Below are 18,112 nucleotides of genomic sequence, written 5' to 3'. Positions count from 1 at the left end.
AATGCTGTCTCAAAATAAAAAATAAAAGGGATTGGGGATGTAGATCAATGGTAGAGCACACCTGGGTTCAATACCCCAGTACATACATACATACATAAAATGAAATAATGAAAGGCAGGAAGGAAGATATAGAAATAATGGATGGCATAGAAAAAATTAAATAATCACCAAATAAAATAGAAAAGCGAAATTCTGTGAAACTCAGACAGGTCCATTGGATATAACCCAAAAGTATAAGACCTCATACAGAAATCACTCAAAAAGCAAAACATCCTACCCAGAGCACCCAAGAGAAAATTCTTACAAGAAATAAATGGATAGAGAGAAGAAATATATGAATAGCAGGACCATGTAAGTAGTGGTCAAAAAGTCCACAGCAAAAATACTAGGGCCAGGCCTTGTATGCTCCTCACACCTGAGTTGGCCCTAAGCTTTAGGGCTTTATGTCCATAAAACTTGCTCAAGAGTACAAGTATTACAGCTGTTTCTAACCCAGTTCAAAGTTTGAAACCTCTGTTTTCATTCTTGGTGATTTACTTACCAAAGCACTGATAGAGTAATCAAAACCTTGTAATCACCTACAAAATGTTATGCCTAAGGCCATAAGAAACTCCTTTGATAACTTTAGTCATCAGAATTCTATGAACTGACTATTCTAACAGAAAGAAGACAATATTGATACTATGAGAAAATGTGCCTGCTTTGAGAAATTAATATCCTGTGTTCTTTTTTTTCCTCTCAACATACATAGTATTTTTTAAAATGTTTTAAATGTTGACAGGGTGCCCAAATTTATTTATTTTAACTGCTCTCCAAATATACCCATTTGCACTCCTACCAAGAGTGTGGAAAGTTCTCATTGCTTCATACACTTGCCAGTACTTCGCCCTATCAGATCTTTCCCTTTTTCATTCAGTTTGATTTGTATGTGATAGAACTTCACTATGGGTTTTAATTTACATTTCTTTGACTACTACCAAGATTAACATCTTTTTATGTTTTGGGCTCCTTCTTTTTGGAATTTTCTACCCATATCCTTTATCCAATTTTTCTATTGGATGTGTTTTTCTTAATATTTATGTGGGATTCTTTACATACTCCTTTGGTGTAGGACGAACTAAAAATATCTTGTCTCAATTTTGTTTAAAATTTACTTCAATGTATAAAAGTTACATTTTGATTCAGTAAAATTTATCGAATTTTTTAGTTTAAAGAGTGGCAGCACTTTCTGTAGCTTGTTTAGCAAGTCCTTTCCTGCCCTCAGGTTATTAAGAGAGTCTTCTCTTCTTTCTTAAAAAAGCTATGCACTTCCCATTTAGGTATTTAAGTTACTTAGAATTTATTTTTCTTTACGAGGTAAGGATTCAAATGTAATTTTTATGTATAAATAATCAATTGGTTTAGTTCTATAGTATTTTAAAATCCACAACAAAATGTTTATTGTAGCACTAATTACAAGGTATTATATGTTTTTTATATTTTATTACCAAAGATTCAAATCACTAAATAGAGCAGTGTCTTTTTTATTTCTGTTTCAGAACCTAACACCACATCCAGCAAAAATAGTCACTAAGTTTACTATTTGTTAAAGTACAAAGGTTGATTCTAAAGATATATTAAAAACATATGAACAGAGTTATCTAAGAAGTTCTCGTTTCTTGCACAGTAATCTTCAATATAAATCAATTTGTGTTTCTAACTAAGAATTTATGTGAAATGCAAAAAAATTTTCCAAAGAAATTGGAAGTAACTCTGACAGACACCACTCTGATGCTTCTCTGAATGTCCATTAAAAATACCCTGGGGTTAACCTAATATAGCACTTGATTTTATTTCACAAATAATCAGAAGTCACTGTTTGGAAAGAAGATGGTGTAGGAGCAGGTAGGTAAGCTACATGGCCTTCCATAAAGAGCAAAACTTGTTCTGACTTTAAAGAGGTTAATGCCAAGGCAAGTTTCAGTTTACCTCAATAGAAATAACCATGAATTAGATGGTTTCTAACTATTCTTCTAGACAATGTTTAAATATCAGGCATAAGCCTGAAGCAGACAAGACTGTGACAGACAGAGATAAATTCTAGAAGGCTGGTCCAAATAATATCTAAAGCTGTAAGCTATTTCTTTCCCCTTTATTTAATCCCTTCTATTTTGAATCCCTTGTTAAATTTCCTTACTCGTACAAATATTACCACCAAAATTCATGTTAAATAACTCATGTCACAGTTACAAGTCAAGTTATACAGAAATGATCTCAGACCACTAATATTTTATAACTTGAGTGTTTTCTATCATATGCCATGTTTAAATCAATTCAAGATAATTTGGAAAACATTTATCTGAAATTTATTAAAAACTGGGATGCTTCCTAATACTTAGGAATAGCATTACAGAAGACAGGTCCTCAACTCACAACTCACAGCTTGGTTAACAAAACAGATGTGTAATAAAATGATTGCAATACAGTGTTATAAATGCTTTGTTCAAGGTGAATCTAAAAGCTGTGATGGCAAAGAGAACAGTTTACAATGGAGAAGGGTCTTGACAAAAAAACAGACCTTAAATAGTCAATGAATATAACACCTCTGGTTTGAACTTGAAAAAGTAAAGTTTGAGCTGGGCACAATGGTGCCCACCTATAATCCCAGCTACTTGAAAGGTTGAGGCAAGAAGACTGAAAATTTAAAGCCAGGCTGGGCAACAGAGTGAGACCCTATCTCAAAAAAACAAAACAACCAGTAAATGGATGGAACTGGAGACCGTTGTGCTTAGTGAAATAAGACAATCCCAAAAAAGCCAAAGGCTGAATGTTCTGATATGTGGATGCTAACACACAATGCGGGGGGGGGGGGGGGTTTTCACTGGATTAGACAAAGAGGAATGAAGGAAAGGGGGGATGGGAATCGGGAAGACAATAAAATGAATTGGATATAACTTTCTTATGCTCATATATGAATACAAGATTAGTAAAACTTCACATAATGTACGACCACAAGAATGGGAAGTTATACTCCATATGTACATGTCACACATACTGATATATGTATAATATGTCAAATATACTCTATCATGTACATTGAAAAAGAATAAAAAATTTTTAAAAATAATTAAATGTTCTTATTTTCTTATTGTTTCTAATATAAGAGCTTGAGGTTATGAATCATGTAATTATAAGTGTCAATTATATAATCCTTAGGAAATTAACTTTCTGAGCAAAAATCATCTGAAGTTAGAAGGTAGAGGCTTCAATGTTGGAATACTGATCAGTCATGAGAATATTACATAATCATTAATACTAACAAAATAAAATTTTTACCTGGTAAGCATCATTCTTCAAGAACCCCATACCATTTCAATATTCAAAAATATGATCTAAATTCACATCAGTAGCAATGGCATATGTTTTTGCTACAGGGTTCCCACATCTCTAAGATTCAGGCAACAGTTAGGAAGCAGACAGACTGCAGGAGATGGTAGACCAACAATTCTTGGTTATGTTACACAGCCCCAAACTGTGGTGGCTCCAAAATCAGTACAGCAATCTGCTTGGAAGTGAGGGGGCTGGCTTATCTTGAAGTACTTGTATATAGCACTTTTCATATACTCTCTGTATCAAAGAAATGGGAGGACTAAAGCCACTTTCCCAAGAAAAACACATGGGGCACTAACTTTGGCCCAAAGAATGCACAGATAACTCTTAGTATCCATGCTTTACTGTGATGAGCAGCTGAACTACACTGATAATTCTGACCATTTAAGTTTTCATGCATTAAAAGCACAAGAGACCAAAAACTCAGTATCACTAGATACATACCAAATTCTCTTGGAACTAAATTACAGTAAACTATGTCTCCATAATGAATATGCACTGCTATTTTGTGAATGATTTATTGATAATTATGATTCTTGCAAATAGGGTAAATTAATTCCAATAGTTGCAAACACAGGATTGTTGCCCACGCACATACTAAGCTTGGTACTTAGTTCATTATCTATTGATTCATCTGTTTACAAGGAAAGGACAAAAACATTCTTGAAGGTATTACTTTTCTGACAGCTGCAAGTTTAACAGATTTAGTTCTTTTCAATAGCATCATTGGTTTAGTCCTAACTTTCTACATATTTTACATATAAGTATAACCAGGGTCCACTTTATGCTTTGAGTATAAACCTTGCTGCTCAACCACAAGTAGCTTATTTTAAAAATAACTGTTTGGTTTTTTTCCTCCTTTTCTTTACCCTTCTCTGCCTCTCTAACAGCAGAGGAAATAAAACTATCCGAGGCTAAGCTATCAAGTCCTACTTTTATTGGACAAGTGTCCCTGCCCACAAGAATAAAAAAAACTTCAGGCTAAGCTATTTTGTCCTTCACTTCCAAGATGAATGTGTCAATGCCCACAAGAATAAAGAAACTCCATACCTGGGAACTGGACCAACAGCTCTCTCCAGGACATCTGATGGACACTAATTAATTATATATACTGATAATATTTGGATCCCAGTCTTTGTAGTCCTCTTTTAAAAGCCCAGTGTTCCCACTGGCAGAGAAAAATCACAGCCTCTGGGACCACAGGCCCCTGAGTTTCTCCTTTGCTAGCAAATCAATAAAAGTTTTTTTTCTTTTTCTCAAAACCTTGTCTTTGCTATTGGATTGGCAATGGAGACCAAGAACTGAACTTTCAGTATAACAAGGAAGAGAAAGGAACCATTTTTATTAAGAATCTTCTATAAACAGGGTATTTTACTCGTTCCATTAAATCTTGAAGGTAATATCATCTCTTATTAACAGATGAGAAAACTGGGAATCAGAAAGTATCAAGAACTTGACAAAGCTCATATTGCCAGTACATTTCATAGGTAAAATGTTTAAATGACTCCAAATATTCTGATCATTCTTAGGCTTCCTTCCCTTCACCAGAAGTCTACTGATGCAAGACCTAAAAGAGTTCAAGTAGAAAGAGCACCAGCAAGTGACCTTCTTGAAATGCAACATTTATTATGCTAAGGATTCAAGGTTACTTTATAATATAATGAAGACAATGTTCCTATCAACTTGGGCAGAGGAATAAAAATCATGTTTTACATAGACCTTATAGAGAAAAGTTAGAATCCCTAATATTCTTTAAAATGTCTTATAATTGAAGGCTAAATAAAGTAATGGAGTCACAACATTAAAAATCATTATTCATCTCACATAATAGTTTTAGAAGAGGTGAAATTTTCTCATATTCCTTAAGAAGTCTTGTGACAAAAGGTTAAAGTGAAGTAATGGACTCACAACAGTAAAATTAAAACATTTACTTTGAATTCAGTATTTTCTGCATATTTTATGAGGTCAAAGATACAATATTACATTAAATTCAAATCATCACTATGTCATGACCATCATTTTAGACTCCATTACTGAAGATCCAATGAGTAAATGAGCAGTTATGTTATTTCAACTATAACTTGTCTTTATTAATTAACTGAAATTTCTACAAATTTTGCCATAATTATAATTTTTTTTAAAACTCAGTCACTAAAGAGTTCTATAAATGAAGTAAAAACACAGGTAAAATACAATGAAATCTCAGTATTTATGACGCAGTAGACAGCAGCTCTCACAGATTTATAGAACTTTATCATCTATGTGATATTCAGACCTAAACCTAACCCATTCTACCATTCATACATTTAGCTACAGAATCTAGCAACTTAAGTCATCAAAAATTACATGCTTAGCAAAACAGTCCACTAAAAATGTCAGGTAGCTTTTAGCATTAGGAAAATATTCACTGAACTGCTTTGGTTATTTTAGTAAACCAATGATGAGCTAACTTGTCTATTTGAATGAATGTATTACTGAAAAATACCTATACAGCATTACATCAAAAATGACTAAAAGCAATGTAAGCTAAACCAGGAAGATTGCATTAAAAAAAAAAAAAACACTGATAATGGTTCAGTGTTTATGGAAAATTGTTTGATAATATGTATCAAGAGCTTTTTAAATGCTTATACCCTTTGGCCTAATAATCTCACTTCTAAAAATCTAAGGAAATATGATCAAAAACTTATAAATGAGAAACTGTGTCATTATTAATAACAATAAAACCATACAAAAATATGACTGAAATGATAAAATAATATGAACAAGTATCATATATACATCAAAATCAAATTTTTTAAATGTTGTATGGGAAAAGATCCATAATGTAATGCTAAAAATCAGCATTTAAAACAACATACACAACCAAATACAATAAAAATTTTATTTCATAAGAAGTTTTTTAAAAAAGACTAGAAGGCAGGATTAACCTGTTACTAAAGTGATAAAATTGTAAATGGCTTTATTTTCCTCCTTACATTTCCAATTTTTATGGATTCCAAATTTTCAAATCTTGTACAAGTTATCTGTAAAATAAAAGATTATTTAAAAGATGACATTTACATCAGTCTCATATCAGTTTCTTATTTCATTCCAGTTGACATCAACAAAATAAAAATATCTTCTCTACAAAAGAGACCTTTTCTATAAATGTGAAACAAATGGAAAACACGACAAGCTGATCCAAAAAGCTCTTGACATAATTGTATCTCCTCAGACTGAATACTAATGCTGATAGCACTAATGGAATGAAACCAGAATGGCATGAATAATACATTACTTGCACCAATCAATGGTACGATGTTATAAGCTGATGGAAAATAAATACTCAGAGTAAAAACAGAGGAAGAAATTTCAAATGCAAGTACAGTATAGCAATCCATCTACTGTCCCTACCAGATCAGGGTGTGGGAAGATTGTTGCAAGTGTGCCAAAAGAATGCAAAATCAGTAACAACTGTTGCGTTCTCAGCAGGCCAAACTGTTCTACCCACAATATGTCAGAGGAAAGGTATTACAGATGATTGTGATTGAAGGTGAATTATTGATTAATATACATGTGTTTTCATGTAACTATAAATACCCTTCAACAAAAGACTATGGTAGTAGGAAGTGCAAATTTTTAATTGACATCTCTACCATTAGTATAAAATTATATGCATTATGTTAAAACAAAGAACAGAAATAAAACAGATATAAAAGAGTGCATTAGAGCCCACATTATCTATAGTCCTAAACCAAGGATCTGCTAGAATGTGGCACTGGAGGAAATGATTCACAGTTTTCAGCCTCTAGGTAAAGTGGCTAGGTGATTGATGAAACATGTCTCAAGGAATACATAAGCCCTCTTATTCACATATGTGTCAGTTCCTTTTTAACTGAGGGTCTGAATTATAGAATAGATCAGAGCCTCAGGAGAGAAAAAGGGAGAGGAGGTACCAGCAGGTAAAAGTCCTGCAAGGAAATTCTTAGGGCATAATGTTCCACATATGATAAAACATAGAAAGCAATCTTAGAAAAAAGAAAAGGAAAAGCATGCTACTGTAAAACCTTACTTAGGGATGCTCATAATAACTCCCCTCTAGGCCTAATAAAATTATTCCATTTTTATTTCATATTATCTTTCATTTTAAATAACAAAATATACAAATCTGAGGTGTTTGGAGTATTTTTTTCTGCTAAATTCTTCCTTCTAAAATGATAAAAGTGAAAAATGGTGGTGGGGAGCTGTCTTAATAGTTTAATACTTTAACCTGATGACCCAAAAAGGACACCTGGAATTGGATGAGATAAGCTAGTTTTCAGTAGAATCCTTTAGGTTTATCAGAAAAGAAACAGAAGATTTATAAAAATCACCTTATAAGGGAATTGCACTGACAAATAATTTAAGAAAAAGTTCCTAACACAAATGTTTGACAAACCAGAATGAAATTTTTGGTCATATTATAAACTCCTGTTTTCTTGGTGACCTTTCCAAGGACAAAAGTAAAGGGAGGGCTTTTTGACTGACATGGTGTTAAGTGGTACATGGTTTGCTCTTCTATCTTATTTTGGTGTTAATTCCCTTTTAAGGGACAAAAAGGACACCCAGTTACAAAGCACCACAGAGTAAAAATATTCATTAATTGTCCACTATACATTAGGAGTAATTTCTACTACACATATGGCTCTTAGTCCACGTGTGTTCCCATGATACTACCCCAGGGACCAGTAAGACCATACCGTACCAAGTCACCAATATGACTTGACATTGTGGGTGAAAGAGTCTTTTTATATGGGCCACAAGCAAATGCAGGCTCAGAGCTTCATAAGACAGGCCCTCCTTCCCACAGAGAAGCTGGTCTCAGAAAATGATGCTTCTTTTTTTTTTTTTTTTAATTGTAATCAAATGGGGTACAACTTGTTTCTCTGTTTGCACATGAAGTAGAGGCATACCATTTGTATAATCATACATTTACATAAGGTAATGGTGTTTTATTCATTCTTTTTTCCTTCCTCCCACCTCTCCCACTCCTCTTTTCCCTCTACACATTCCCTCCTTCCTCCATTCTTGCCTCCCTCCCACCCCCCATTATGTATCATCATCCGCTTATCAGTGAGATCATTCACCTTTTGGATTTTTGAGATTGGCTTATCTCACTTAGCATGATATTCTCCAATTTCATCCATTTGCCTGCAGCAGCACATATACTAAAAATTGGAACGATACAGAGAAGATTAGCATGGCCTCTGTGCAAGGAAAATGATGCTTCTAAGTAGGGAAATACCATGGTGGAATAGAGTATGTGAGATCCCTATGGCATTCAAGTTCTGGGATCCAGCTGGGATCCCTGGCCTATACAGGTTGACCTACATGAAATACTAAAGATCACACATTCTGATCAGTTTATAAAAAACTAAAAAGTAAGAAAATCACTGTAAGTTTTTAACTTAATATCTGGTAATCACTCTCCTAAACTACTGTAAAACTACCGCCAGAGGAAAATCAAAGTTGAACTTGTAGAACATTTGTAAAATTGTAAAAATAGTTAAGTTTGGGAAAGGAACAAAGTAAATCATGGTAGACAGGCAAAGGAATGAAAAGATTCAGAGTGTAATAAACTAGCTGATTGATTTAAAAAAAAAAAAAATTCCAAGGGAAAAAGTCAAAAAAAGGTGAAGTTGAAACAAAATCAGGAAAGAAAAGAAGATGTAATGAGAAGTAAGGGTGGACTTACAGAGAGAAAGAGAGTGACAGAGAGGGGAAGAACCACTGTACTGTACAATATGCTGACACGTTCTAAAGTTAATAGATGCTCCATCAAAAAAAATTTTGGAACTTAAGTTCGGGGAATACTAGGTAACAAAGTTTCAGCAAGTTATTTCCAGCATTTCTCCTGGTCTTTAACAGGCTATCAATATACTGATAATCTCCAAGATACATTATTTGACCACAGAATCATTTCACAGAATATACCTTTTAAAAATATGTGCATATGAAACCAGGCATAGTGAAACACACCTGTAGTTCCAGCTACTCAGGAAACTGAGGCAGAAGGATCACTTGAACTCAGAATTGTGAGAACAGCCTAGGCAAAATAGCAAGACCCCCAACTCAAAAGAACAAAGAAACAAAAAATATATCAATGTGGAAAAGTTAACAAAATGTATTTTAAAAGCTAGCCAAACACTGATTTCAAACAAATTTTAAAAAAACTCTAACAAAGTAGCACAATAGAAAAAAACAAACAAACAAAAAAAAAACTAAAAACCACTGTGATACCCTACAGAGGTTAATTAAGCAACTATGTATAAACCACAAGTAGAAAAGTATCCTAATTATTAAAGATCTGTATATTGTTATTCTCTCTTTGTTATAACTCCCACTGAAATGATGTCAAGGAAGCAAAATGTAAGTATTTTACCCTTTGTCAGTTGACACAGGGTGGACAAGATAGCGTTGCAATTTTCCATCCTCAGCTGGGTTTCATTTAGAAGAGGAATGTGGTCCCTATAAAGCCAAGTCAATCATGTTCTTCAGTTTGAGAGGGTGGAGGAAGAAAGAGAAGAATAATTCTCTCCTGTTTTGTTTTAAAAATGTCATAAGTATTTCCTTTCCTTTGGACTGCACTAAATTCTGGAAACCCTAAAACACTGAGGTGTGAGAAAAGGATGTGCAGTAATCCATTTTATCTGTATTGGAACTATCAATAAGGGTGGGTCTGCCTTGGCAATGAATCACTTTTAAAAGCACAATAAAATATTTAAAACTATTTAAGCTCAACATATTGACTCAATGGGCGATAACACCCTACAATCACACCTGTCAAAAGTTAGTAGTGCCAATATGGCTGAAAGTTAGCCTAGTATTTACTTGAGTATTTAACTTTTATACACACAAGGGTGACTGCACACCCTTGCCTTTCCACGACACTCTAGGCTTATACCTAGTGTTCTGACATAATTATTACTATTGTTCCCCTTTCCTCTCCAAAATGTCTAGTTTGGATATAAATACATGGTCACCCTAAACTCAAGTCAAAGAGGATCATTATCTTCAGAAAACCTCAGTTTGGAGGAAGAGGGTAGAAGAAATTTGATATTAAAGTCATATATGAATAAAATTAAAAAATTAAAAAATTTAAAAAGTCATATATGAATACCTGTATTCAAACCATTACTCTGCTAATGATGTGATCTGGGGTTTAGGGGATCACTTTCTTTCTGTTTATCAGTTTCCTCAGGCATAAAATATGGATAAAAATAGAATCATGAAAATTAAATTTTAAAAATCCTATGCTTAGCACAGCAGCTGGTGTTTAGTAAGCACTCTACAAGTGCCAAGAAAGAAAATTACAAAATCACCTCACAGAGCCACAGCCTCTTCATATATAAACTTGAGACTAATAATACCAAAATCCTGAGTGATATGAATGATTACATTATAAAATCCCTGTAAAGCATCTAGCAGAGTGCCAGGTAAATGATACATGCTGGACAAGATAGTTCCTTCCTTTCCCTAAATCTGTAAGAGTTGTAATACCAATGATCTTCCACCATTTGGTATTTCATTATATAAACAGAAATTCTACACCTGGTAAAATAAAGTGTAGAAAAGAACATAGCAAAATATAACTGATATCTAGAACACATAACCTAAAAGGAAAGCTACACAAACTGAAATAAACTGGCTCATAGGAGCAAACTTGAGGGTTCCATACTCCTCTGGATTCAATATTCTAGAATGTTTGAAAGGTGCTTGAATTTAGAATCATATGTTGTTGAACTTCTATTTTTCAATTCTTCAGAGTTTTCCTAGTCATTCCACCCTTATCATACCCTAGGCTACTCAGCCATCTCTAAAGAAATGACCCAACCATCTCCAAGGACATATTTCAGCATCTCCCAACTGTTAAGAACTGTGAAGGGTATAAGTGTACTTGCTAGCTAACAAGTTAATTTGCCATATTTTTACTGATGCTTATGGAAGATTTGAGACCCTGGATTAGAGAGGTAAAGAATTTGATTATTTACAGCAACAGCAGTAGCCAGAATGTTAGCATTTGTGCCAGTTCCTTGAGCCCAAATTCCAATGGGTGACCTGAAAAGAGTCAACCCACTGTGCATGTTGTGGGCTGTGTTTAGAAGGAAAACCCTGAGCTTAGGGAACCCGAGTCTTTTATAGTGGTCAGTAAGCATGCCTGAACTTTGTCCTGGAAGGAGAGTCTTCTCTTTATGATACCAGACAGTACACAACCTACCTCCTTCTCTTACAAGAAGATACTATTTCTATCATCCAAGGCTCTGGACTCTTTTCTAAGGATATTTTATCTACTGTAAAATATCCTTAGAAAAGAGTCCAGAGCAAAGGCAGTCAATGCCTCTGTTGACATGATGTACAGAAACAACAGACAACCACACAGAACTGTCTCCCAATACCAACTAGGCACTCATAAAATGTGCTCCCATCCTTTGGAAAACAGTAACCATGGTTTTAAAAAGAAAGTTCCTCTAGAGCAGAACTTCTCAGAGCCTTTAATAACCCACCATGACTTAATGACTCTCCAACAAGAGGATATAGAATGCAGTGTTTCAAAATCCATTTTTCACAGAACACCTATTAATATCTCCCAGAGGAATATTCCTTGGATCACAGTTTGGGAAATGTGGAGAGAGGTTATACCATGTGCCCAGTACCATCATTCTCCCTTCTACAAGGTTAGCTAATATTTTCCCATTTATGTCCTAAAACCCCAAATCCACAGAGAAGTGTTTACATAGAGAAATGCTGTTTAAAAGTACTAACTTATTGAAGGCAAAAAAAAAAAAAAAAAAATTGCAGAGTCCCTCTGAGCAACAGAACCCTTAAAAATAATTGAGATAATGTAGGTAAAGTACTTAGCACTAGCTGGCACACAGTAAGTGCTCAAAAAATAGCAGCTATTATAAGTATTAGCCATTTTTATCATGGTTCACGTACAGAACCCTCTTTGTTGTAACACACTGAATTCCTATTATAAGTAAGCTGGTGTGGCTGTAGTAACATCGGGTCATGACTAGTGATGTTTCCTTCTCGAATTCTCCTCCCGTACATTTTCCTACATGCAATGTTTCCATTTTCTTCATGCCAATATTTTACTCCACAAACTGGACCTTATAAACCTTTAGGTTTATTTTAGTCTAAATTTGATAAATGTTACCCAGAGCCAGTCTTCCTTTTTGTTTTCTTTTAAAGTAAAAAATTAGATCTGCACTTGTTTAGAAGAATTAATTCAAACTTCCTGTGTTTGTGGCTTTCTTCAGTTTTTCTCCTTTAACAAGGTTGCCACTGAAAGGTCAAGCTGGATCTCATAAGCAAGTGGCAAAAGACGCTGGCTTAGTTATCTGAAGCTCAACACTAAAATAAAATTCAGTGAGGCCCACTTGGTATTTCAAAGTGAAGGCAATATTAAGTTAGCTTGACAAGGTCCCAAAAGAGGTTTCTTAATTCCTCACTTCTTCCAGCCCCTCTCCTAACAGTGCCTTTAGTTTCTGAGCCAGCTTGGGAGAGGAAAACTGGCAGGCTAGCTGCAATCCATCTCTACAAGGCCTCCATCACCTACCCAGACGGTCTGTTTGTCTTATTATCATCAGGCTTTGAATTAATTAATGATAACTCATTGGATAAAGGAGGTTTAAGCAGAAAGACAACAACTGGATCTATAACCAGACTCTAAACATAAGACAGGGAAAGGAGGAGAACTTCTCCAATTATTGTAGAAGGGTGGATATCAAAATGGCATGGAAATTAAATAATCTAGTACTATTCTTCTTGTTTATATCAGAATATTCTTAGATAGGCGTTTTCTTCCTCATCATTCAGATTCCTATCTCTTAACTAGAATGAGATCATTTCCCTTTCATTCATAGTTTAAAAGGGAGATTAATGAATTTATAAAATATTAACTTATATCCAATAACTCATACTATTCTTAATTTTTTGACATAACCTGATGGTGAATATTCACTTGCACATCTACTATTCTCAGAATGATTAAATCTTCTAAGTTATAAAAAGGGAACTTCTAATGATTACTCTGGCATTCCAAATCTTTTTTGAATAGCAGCTAAGCAAGAAAGTACATTTCCACTTTCAAAAACTTAAAAATAAATCAAATAATTATATGGCCAGAGAGAAGAAGAAAAGGAAGAAGAGGGAAGTTCCAAATAAGAAGCTTCATTAAATGTAGTCTACATGTTACATTAAAACCTTTGTCTAAAACCAGATTACATGTACTATTTGTAAGATGCTTTTAAATACCTATTTCAGATAAGGTAAACTTTTTAAAAAATTACTTCTCAGAAATTCTCTTACTAGTGTAGTTCTCACAAGTTATAAGACAGAACGTTGCCAGGCATTTTCCTGGACCTTGCATCAAAATCACCAGGAAACCTTTTAAAAAATACATCCCTTCTCCCTTGAAATTCACTGAATCCAGGGCGGGGCTTAGAAATCTGTATTTTTAAATATTCCCCTCTTGATTGAACCCAAGGTAAATGTTAGAACTCCTTAAGCATCAAGTGTGTACCTTTCAAGTAACATCTAGTTAGAGAAGAAAAATGCTCTTTGGGAAAGAAATGGTTCTCCCTTTTTATAAGAGACCAATCAATTCTCTTCTTTCAAAATCATAGCCAACAAGTTTTCCCATGTTCATCCATCTATTACCTTGCTGAAATCACTAACTGAAAAGTCAGAATATTAAAAATAAAATCATACACATATATGCCAGGTGTGTGTGCATTTCCAGTTACAAAATGATGAGAAAAACAAGATGATTGCTAGTTAATGTCAGGTCTGAGAAAAACTGCGCTGTTGGTGGCTGAAATCGAAAATGCCAAGGAATAACTTAAAACTCATAGAATATGTCTTTTATACCAAGTTAAAAGTAAATTCTATTTTGTAAATTTTACTTAACTTTCATTTTATTTGCTCTAGTTCAAAGAGTAATGAAAGTGGGGTTTTTCACTTCCCCACCTGGGAAAAAGCTTTACTGGTCAGACTCATAATTTTTATCAAATCATGACTGCCCCCTGGTGGCTGCTTACCCTGATTACAAGGGCTTGAGGGAGGCTTCATCTTTGAAACAAATACAGAAAGTGAAGTTGGGCTCTGAATGTCCTAGTATATTCATTCTGGTAAAGTGACTATCTCCAGGTCTTTAATTTACTTTCTGAGGCATCTGCAATTTTTGAAGTTCACCAACTCTGATGATAAACAATGCAAGATATTTTTATGCTTTTTCCCCCTACGTTTGTATATTCTTTATCACTATACATATAATAATCACTGTATATAAAAATCTCAGATTCTGGTAACTCTCAGAAGCAGGCTGTGCCCTGACTCTGCATGCCCCTCACCCCTCACTACAGACCACGCTGTTTCTGCCCCCAGCAGTATAGGCAGATGTTCCCTGCCATGGAATTGGTCCACATAGTGCTTTTATAGCCAGACCTATCCAACAACCAGGCCTGCTAAAGCCTCAGCCCCTCAACGGGTAGTTTCCGTAATCTCTCTAACCTAACTACAGTTTCCCATTCTGTTGACCTCCTAGCTCCTGAATCAGCAAGTGTTGGACCTCAGGCACTCACTGTGATCATTGTCTTAGCCCAGTTGGTAAGTGGTACTCATTTTTGATGGGAAGATCATTAATCTGGTCACCCCAAATACTCTCCCAGTCAGGATTCCTTCAGAACATTCATATGACAGATATAATTCAAACAGATGTGCTAATATACAAATTAAATAGTTAGCATATTTGCTTCCCCCCCACCCCAGTGCTGGGGATGAAACCTGGGGCCCTGTACATGCTAGACATACACCATACTACTGAGCTACACCCCAGCCCCAATTAACACTTACTACATTTTTCTAAACCTAATAGCACTGCTTCTCTGGTAACCAGTTCTGTTCTCTTTGCTGAAAACCAAGCATAACATTTTATACTTCTTTTCCTTAAATTAGCATATTGTCAACATAACAGATAACTATTCTTTTAAAGCAGGCGTTTAAGTAGGCCAATCAAAAGTAACTGAATTTTGGTAGATGGAAAGCAAGAAAAGTTGGACATAAGTTTCCTACTTAACTGATATTTTTTTTAAAACACCACACAATTTTAGGTATCATTATGTAATCAAATACTAGTAAAAAGTACCACTCTTTCTCTAAAAATGGGCTTGAAGTTAGAAAGAGAAACTTCTTAAGTAATTCACCAACTGAAACAAAAATCAGCTAATCTGCAATGGTAAATATTTATCCCTTGTGGTACACATCAAATATACAGTGGTCTGCATCAGAATAATATTTATTCACAAAAGTGAAATGAATTACTTACATGTTACTGTGAAGCAGTAAGCCACATTTTTTTCAAAAGGCAGAAGCATATCTTACAAACTATTGAAACTAGCGGCAAGAATAACTATATTTATTAAAATCTATAGTTGCTATAACTTTATATATATATGATTTATATTTACATAAGAAAAACACTTTCCAAGCAGTTCATAACATATGGCTCCATTTTAAAATATTTCTATTTCTTATTTATATTTATACATAATACCACACAAACACAAATCTAGAAGGATACATACTAAATTTAAAATATGATTTCTTTCTTAGTGTTGGGGTTAAGGTAGTTTTTATTTCCTCATATGTGTCTTCTGGTGAAGATTCCTGATATTTAGTACATACTTTTAAAAAGTCATATTTAAAAGAAAAGAAAGTAAAAGTATAAGTTCTGATATTTGTATGTTATTTGAAGCTACCACCATGTTCCTTCTTGAAGAAGGATCTGTGTTGCTCAGTTAAAAACGAGAGCAAGCTTTTCTTGTTTGAGACTTCTCAGCGGATGAGGGCAGCAGTGCAGAGAGTACTGTTCCAGAATCTCTTACTGTTTGTATTCATCATTTTAAAAATCTGAAACAACTCTGTCTCCACATTCCAGGCTGACTAAGGAAAGACAAGAGTACGTTTTGCAATAATTGGCTTTTGCTGCACTCTGCTGGAACATTCCCTGATGGTCTGCCCAAAATGATCAATAAAGTCCACCTCAGTCCTTGCTACAACTGCTTAAAATGTTCTCATGGAGGTTTACATATTTCTATGAATAATAAGAATATTTTTATCTAATAAAAAGAGATTGAGTTTACAAATGTATACACCAAGTCCAATCACGCTCACATATTAAGTGGCTATCCAAGCAATCATTGATGATAAGGTAGAAGAGGAATTTTTAAATATTATGTTCTATCTAATGTCATCAGACCTAGATCTTTTCTCATCTCATTTAAACAAATTCAAAGATCCATCTTCAATCATGGAAATGTTGCTATAAATTCCCTGGATGTACCTAATTGGTTTCATGGTTTGTTGAATCATTTGTTACTTTAAAATAAAACCTCGCCAAATTAAAGCAGGTTGTTTTTGCAATTTTCTAGAAAAAACCTAAAGGACTTACACCTGCTTTATCTAACTACCAATCATTGAGTTTTTGCCCTTTTTCTGCCTACCACAAAACACACCTGCAGTCAATGTTCAACACAAAGCTCTTTCGGTGAAAAGTAAATCAATTTGTGTTGGCTCGAGAATTCACAAAACAGAGTCTGGAGCAGCCTCAGTAACACAGACGCAATGGAAAAGAATCATGGCCGGTTTGTTTCTACAATCTTCTGAGGGCAGTGAGGAAAAACTTTCACCTTAGTTCTGTCTTGGGAGTTGCAAACACAAATGTTGGCAAGAATCCCAGCATACACAAAATACTTCTCAATTTTTACTAATACCTGCTAAAATTATGTTTTGGCCTCTTTGCCTGGAAAGAAAAGTCTGGAATGACCCCCTTCTTTTGACTTTATAATCTGCATAAATCTCTCAAAGAGGGTTCACAGGGAAAGTTTCCATGGAACATTTCTTTTGCAAAAAGATGGGGGGGGGGCAGCAGCCTCCTCAGTAATATCTCCCTCTCTGGATTTCTCTGCGGCACAATCAAATGAAAATGGGGAAGTTGCAGAAGTCCACAAGCCACAGAACAAAAGCGCTGTGGGGCCTCAGTATGGGCCCTGCCCAAATCTTCCAATGTTATCATCATAAGCCAAGTGCATACTAGCGCCCCCATGTGTCTTATGCTGGACCAGCAGCAAGACCAAGACAAAAGTCAGGGTCCTAGTCTGTATAAATAAACTGTATTTATACAGTCTATACAGCACTGTATTGTAGAAAAGACTCTGACCTGGCAAAGCTAATCATATCCATACAGACGAAGCTTAGAAGGACCAGGTTCTGAGCCAGCCCTTCAAATCCATTATCTCGGGATGTCATTCAATGCCCCTAAGATGAAAAAAATCATCCTCATTTTACAGAAGAGGAAACTGAGACTCACAAACCTTCAAGAACCACCCAATGTCACAAAGGGGGTCAACAGTGAAGTAAAGGTTGAAACGCAGATTTGGCTGACCCCAAATCTCTTTCAAATCCAGCACATTGCCTCAGAGACCTTGTTTTTGTTCCATCGCAGTTACTGAAGAACACTGAGCTGGTCATTGAATATTTGAGGCTGCTTTTTATTAACTGAACCTAATTTCCAAGACTTCTTCAAACTCAAAAGAGTCATTATCTTAGAATCTGCTCATATGTTTCTTCCACCTGCCCTTCTCTATTCTGGCAATTTTCTCCTTTGATGTGACATAAGGATGTAAATTTTCTGGGCTAAATAAACCCAAGGTAATCTGGG

The 18,112-nt window shown here is 34.8% G+C and overlaps 1 protein-coding gene and 1 non-coding gene across 2 annotated transcripts in view; one reads left to right on the top strand and one right to left on the bottom strand.

Moving 5' to 3' along the window:
* Bbs9 (Bardet-Biedl syndrome 9) overlaps positions 1-18,112 on the bottom strand; it is a 441,935-nt gene that overhangs the window by 150,868 nt on the left and 272,955 nt on the right.
* On the top strand, positions 8,538-8,641 carry LOC124991991 (U6 spliceosomal RNA). The gene has a single exon (XR_007110007.1). It is a non-coding gene; the product is annotated as a U6 spliceosomal RNA (small nuclear RNA).

This window comes from Sciurus carolinensis, chromosome 8 (assembly GCF_902686445.1).
Source record: "Sciurus carolinensis chromosome 8, mSciCar1.2, whole genome shotgun sequence".
NCBI lineage: Eukaryota > Metazoa > Chordata > Mammalia > Rodentia > Sciuridae > Sciurus > Sciurus carolinensis.
Note: the sequence above shows the minus strand (reverse complement) of the source record. Positions and strands in the feature narration are given on the sequence as shown.